General features: G+C 37.0%; 1 long non-coding RNA gene across 1 annotated transcript; it reads right to left on the bottom strand.

Annotated features, from left to right (window-relative positions):
- Positions 1-571: 571 nt before the first annotated feature.
- On the bottom strand, positions 572-3,487 carry LOC113086692 (uncharacterized). The gene is made up of 3 exons (XR_003284991.1): positions 2,666-3,487; positions 2,361-2,452; positions 572-1,363 (listed from the first exon to the last, which is right to left on the bottom strand). It is a non-coding gene; the product is annotated as an uncharacterized LOC113086692 (long non-coding RNA).
- Positions 3,488-6,621: the final 3,134 nt, after the last annotated feature.

Below are 6,621 nucleotides of genomic sequence, written 5' to 3'. Positions count from 1 at the left end.
TAAATTGACCTGTTTCCCTTACACTGACTTTGCTGAAGCCTGGAATTGAACTACTGGTTTCGTCTGGTCAGAGGAGAACTGACCCCCCAACTGAGCCTGGTTTCTCCAAAGGTTTTTTTCTCCATTCTGTCACCGATGGAGTTTCGGTTCCTTGCCGCTGTCGCCTCTGGCTTGCTTAGTTGGGGTCACTTCATCTACAGCGATATCATTGACTTGATTGCAAATAAATGCAGACACTATTTAACTGAACAGAAATGACATAACGGAATTCAATGATGAACTGCCTTTAACTATCATTTTGCATTATTGACACACTGTTTTCCAAATGAATGTTGTTCAGTGCTTTGACGCAATGTATTTTGTTTAAAGCACTATATAAATGAAGGTGATTGATTGATTGATTGATATCATGCATAACAAATATATAAATACAAAGTCAGAAAATATAAGTAGATAATCAGTTTACAGGCCACAATGTATATGTCTTCATCGACACCATCAGTGTGGTACAACAATTGCAAAGTAGTACTACTGCTAGATTACAGGTGTGTGAGTGTGTTGTGGGGGGGAGGGTATGGTTTGTGTGTTTTTGGTGGTTATGGCGTTATGGTGTGTGTGTCTGTGTGTGTGTGTTTGAGAGAGAGGGTTATGGTGTAATGGTGTGTGTGTGTGTGAGTGTGCGTGTGTGGACATACCTGTATGTGGGAGGTGGGGGGCAAAGAATAATAATAAAAAAAATAAACACACCTAAGATAAGACGGGAAACATATAAAGCTGTCTGACACCCATATCATGCAACTTGTAAATACACAACGTACACACAACATCTGACTGTCTTTATTATGGACACAATCTTTTATGGACAGATGAGGAATTCGCTTTGTTTGAGGTTTGACATCTCGATTATTTAACAGATTAACACACATTGATTATTGATTTTCTATGACACCTCGATCCAAAACCATATAAACCCTATCACATTGGACACAACAAAACCACAGGTAAAGTTTCTACAACCCAAGGGCACAAGCACCATAATACAACAACATTCTCAACTACAGCAACCACATCCATCAACACATCAACAACCACAACAACACAGTAACACAGTAATTGAAGCATGTTTGATGGCAGATGACATTCAGTCAGAGTCCTCATCAGAACAGCTGAAATCAGAGGCTATAGCATCAAGTTCTATGTCTTCTTCTTCCAACTCCATCTCCAGGTGTGAGTTATCATTCAGGATAGTTTTGTAATGGCTGTTGACTAAAAGCATTTCTGCTTTCAGTTTGCTGAGCCTCTGATGAACCAGACACTGCAGTCCTTTTTGTGCATCCTCAACAAGAGAAGTCAACAAGAGAGGCTGCAAAAACATAACAATAAATCAATAATGAAGTCAATGACATTTGTTAGTGTGCACATGCATTCCAGACTGCCTAGTTAATTACTGCAATCAAGGAAATGGGGATCTACACCAAACATACTCACTCCAGCAAAACTGTATTTAAGGTGAAAGTGTAGTATAATATTGCAGACAGTTCTATATAAATAAACAATGACACAGACATAGATGTGTTTACAGTTTGAAGAAAGGGCTCCCAGTGTCAAGTATTGTGTCTTTAGTGATGTCCAGTGTTGCAGCATTTCCTTATAGAGGATTACTTCTTCCTCCTTCAGGCGTTGCACAGCCATAAACTTATCAAATACCGTATTTTTTGGAATATAAGTCGCATCTGAGTATAAGTCACATCAGTCGAAAAATATGTCATGATGAGGAAAAAACATATATAAGTCACACCGGACTATAAGTCGCATTCATTTAGAACCAAGAGAAAACATTACCGTGTCCAGCCACGAGAGGGCGCTCTACGTCTTCAGTGTAGACCTTAGGTGCACAGAGCAGCATAGAGCGCCCTCTCACGGCTGGAGATGGCAATGTTTTCTCTTGATTCATTTCTCTCGGTTCATGTCAAATTAATTTTGATAAATAAGTCGCACCTGACTATAAGCCGCAGGACCAGCCAAACTATGAAAAAAAGTGTGACTTATAGTCCGGAAAATACGGTACCTTCCTTTTGGTGTGAAGGTCTGCTAAAGGTGAAAGTGGAGTTTTTATGTATAGAACATGTTTTTATTCATCATTCATTTTTCCAGAGTCCCATTGAGATATTACATCTACTTTTCAAGGGAGCCCTGTGCAATGTGATTGATATTAGATAGACAATATAAAGATTGGATTTTGACATTTCTGCGACATCGGTCTGAGGTTTACATGAGATAGAAACCAATATTGCATAATGAGACCGAACGTAAATGTTTTTTCTATTTAAAAAATTTTTTTTTTTTAAAAATATACTTACTTTCACTTTGCCAATGCCGTGTTTTTTTTATGTCAGGGGGTTTTTGTAATTTAAAATGACTCTTCGTATCTTATGTCTCCTCTTGTTGCTATCTGAAAAAAAGTCACAGAGTATTAATTTCTTATAGTTGATTCAGATTTCATGCATATTGCTATACATAAACTGTCGGGACAAGGCTCCATTAGCTGCATAGGTACAATGGACATTTTCTAAAGGGTCACAGTGTGTATGGTTAGGAACTGAAACTTTAGAATTGAGTAGAATTAATAAGAACCTAAATATAGGTGTATGTAATTCTGAAATACCTGTTTGCTTGTAAAGGTTTAGGCTGCGTACTTTGACGAGGACAGCCAGCTCCTCTATCCGTGCCTGTATTGCACCAAGGCTACCATCACTTTGATCAGTTTCTAAATTAGAATTATATTACTCAGTATATGCATGAAATTGCCATCACTCAAATACAATTAGCAAGTGATTTAAAGGATCTTGATCGCTAGATGTCGCCAAGTACTGTTGATAGGAAATACACGACCAAAATTCGTGATACTGAACTTGAGAAGCTGTAGCTAATGGCCAGTGCTCCCAATAAGCTACAATGCTAGGACTGGGGTCATCATCTAAACGTGCCTTTTTGCCTCTTAACAGACTCCACAGTTAATGTGCTGGAAACACACTGTTTTGTCACGTAAGGGCCCTATTCATGTTGCACAGAAGTTTTAATTACATTTCAAGTCTGTTAAGAAGCAAAAAGGCATGTTTAGATGATGCCCCCAGACCTAGCATTGCAGCTAACTGGTACTGGCCCATGGTTCCAATGGTGCTGGCCATTAGCTGCAGCTATTACAGTTCGGCAGCATCAATTTTGGTAAGTTTTTTTTTTCCACGATCTAGCGATCAAGATCCATGTAAGAATCGTCCATATTTCTCCTTTAATTTATCAAGTAGCAAGTAATTTATCTAAGCAAGTAATTTTCAACACACATTGCCCACTTTAGAAGGTTAGCAACAATCAATGAAATAATACAACAAACACATTGTTGCAGTTGGCTCAGCAGGAATCCAGGGATGTTGATAAGCACATTGATATACAGTGTGTGCTACAATGCTGAAATTTAGCATAATTAGTTGTCAGTGTGCAGGGCTCTATGATGAAAGTTTTTAAATAGGCAAACTTACCCTTATTATATAATATATACAGTATTGTTCAAAATAATAGCAGTACAATGTGACTAACCAGAATAATCAAGGTTTTTAGTATATTTTTTATTGCTACGTGGCAAACAAGTTACCAGTAGGTTCAGTAGATTGTCAGAAAACAAACAAGACCCAGCATTCATGATATGCACGCTCTTAAGGCTGTGCAATTGGGCAATTAGTTGAAAGGGGTGTGTTCAAAAAAATAGCAGTGTCTACCTTTGACTGTACAAACTCAAAACTATTTTGTACAAACATTTTTTTTTTCTGGGATTTAGCAATCCTGTGAATCACTAAACTAATATTTAGTTTTATGACCACAGTTTTTTAAAACTGCTTGACATCTGTGTGGCATGGAGTCAACCAACTTGTGGCACCTCTCAGCTGTTATTCCACTCCATGATTCTTTAACAACATTCCACAATTCATTCACATTTCTTGGTTTTGCTTCAGAAACAGCATTTTTGATATCACCCCACAAGTTCTCAATTGGATTAAGGTCTGGAGATTGGGCTGGCCACTCCATAACATTAATTTTGTTGGTTTGGAACCAAGACTTTGCTCGTTTACTAGTGTGTTTTGGGTCATTGTCTTGTTGAAACAACCATTTCAAGGGCATGTCCTCTTCAGCATAGGGCAACATGACCTCTTCAAGTATTTTAACATATGCAAACTGATCCATGATCCCATGCCCATAGACTTTCATTGAAATGATGTTCAGATGACCCAAGCTCAAAATCCCATTAGACTCAATCAAGCTTTGATGCTAATCAATTTAAACTCATTCAAACTCATCTAATCTATCTATCTATCTATCTATCTATCTATCTATCTATCTATCTATCTATCTATCTATCTATCTATCTATCTATCTATCTGTCTATCTGTCTATCTATCAGACTATTTCTATCTATGTATCTATCTATCTATCTGACTATTTCTATCTATCTATCTATCTATCTATCTGACTATTTATATCTATCTATCTGACTATATCTATCTGTCTGTCTGTCTATCTATCAGACTATTTCTATCTATCTATCTATCTGACTATTTTTATCTATATCTACCTATCTATCTATCTGACTATATCTATCTATCTATCTATCTATCTATCTATCTATCTATCTATCTATCTATCTATCTATCTATCTATCTATCTATCGGTCTGTCTATCTATCTGACTATTTCTATATATCTATCTATCTGACTATTTCTATCTATCTATCTATCTGACTATATCTATCTATCTATCTATCTATCTATCTATCTATCTATCTATCTATCTATCCTAATAATATGCTAATAATGCTAAAATCATGCTAGCAACATGCTAGTCTAATGCTAGTCATGCTAGAAACATGCTTACAACAAGCTAATCATGTTAGAAACATGCTAGCAACATGCTAGTCGCATGCTAGTCATGCTAGAAACATGCTAATCATGCTAGAAAAATGCTAGCAACATGCTAATCATACTAAAATCATGCTAGCAAACATGCTAGTCGCATGTTAGTAATGCTAGAAACATGGTAACAACATGTTAATCATAATGGCAACATGTTAATCATACTACAATCACGCTAGCAACATGCTAGAGACAATGCTAATCATGGTAAAATCATGCTAGCAACATGCTAATCATGTTAGAAACATGCTAGCAACATGCTAATCATGCTAGAAAAATGCTAGCAACATGCTAATCATACTAAAATCATGCTAGCAAACATGCTAGTCGCATGTTAGTAATGCTAGAAACATGGTAACAACATGTTAATCATAATGGCAACATGTTAATCATACTACAATCACGCTAGCAACATGCTAGAGACAATGCTAATCATGGTAAAATCATGCTAGCAACATGCTAGTAACATGCTAGTCATGCTAGAAGCATGCTAGCAACATGCTAATCATGCTAACAACATGCTAGTCGCATGGTAGCCATGGTTGAAACATGATAGTCACATGCTAATCATGTTAGAAACATACTACCAAAATGCTAATCATGCTAAAATAATGCTAGCAAAATGATAGTCGAATGCTAGTCATGCTACAAACATGATGACAACATGCTTATCATGTTAGCAACATGCTAGTCGCATGCTAGTCATGTTAGAAAAATGCTAGCAACATGCTAATCATGTTAGATACATGCTAGCGACATGCTAGCAAACATTCTAATCGGATGCAAGTCATGCTAGAAACATGCTATCAAAATGTTAATCATGCTAGAAACATGGTAGTCATGCTAGAAAAATGCTAGCAACATGCTAATAATGCTAAAATCATGCTAGAAACATGTTAGTCGCATGCTAATCATGCTCGAAACATGCTAGCGACATGCTAGCAACATGCTAATCATGCTGGAGACATGCTACCAACATGCTAATAATGCTAAAATCATGCTAGCAACATGCTAGTCGCATGCTAATCATGTTAGAAACATGCTAACAACATGCTAATCATGCTAGAAACATGCTAGCAAACATGCTAGTCGCATGTTAATCATGTTAGAAACATCCTAGCAACATGCTAATCATGTTAGCAACATGCTAGTCGCATGCTAGTCATGGTAGAAAAATGCTAATCATGCTAGAAACATGCTAGCGACATGCTAGTCGCATGGTAATCATGCTAGCAACATACTAGCAACATGCTAGTCGAATGCTAATCATGCTAGAAACATGCTAGCAACATGCTAGTCATGCTAGAAACAAATGCTAACAACATGCTAACGACATGCTAGAAACATGCTAGCAGCATGCTGATCATGCTAGAAACATGCTAGGAACATGCTAATCATGCTAGAGACATGTTAGCGACATGCTGATCATGCTATAAACATGATAGAAACATGGAAGCGACATGGTAGAAACATGCTAATCATGCTAGAAAAATGCTAGCGACATGCTAGTCGCATGCTAATCATGTTAGAAACATCCTAGCAACATGCTAATCATGTTAGCAAAACATGCTAGTTGCATGCTAGTCATGATAGAAACATGCTAATCATGTTAGAAACATGCTTGGAACATGATAATCATGCTAGAGAAATGCTAGCAACA

This window comes from Carassius auratus, unplaced genomic scaffold (genome assembly GCF_003368295.1).
Source record: "Carassius auratus strain Wakin unplaced genomic scaffold, ASM336829v1 scaf_tig00043897, whole genome shotgun sequence".
NCBI lineage: Eukaryota > Metazoa > Chordata > Actinopteri > Cypriniformes > Cyprinidae > Carassius > Carassius auratus.
Note: the sequence above shows the minus strand (reverse complement) of the source record. Positions and strands in the feature narration are given on the sequence as shown.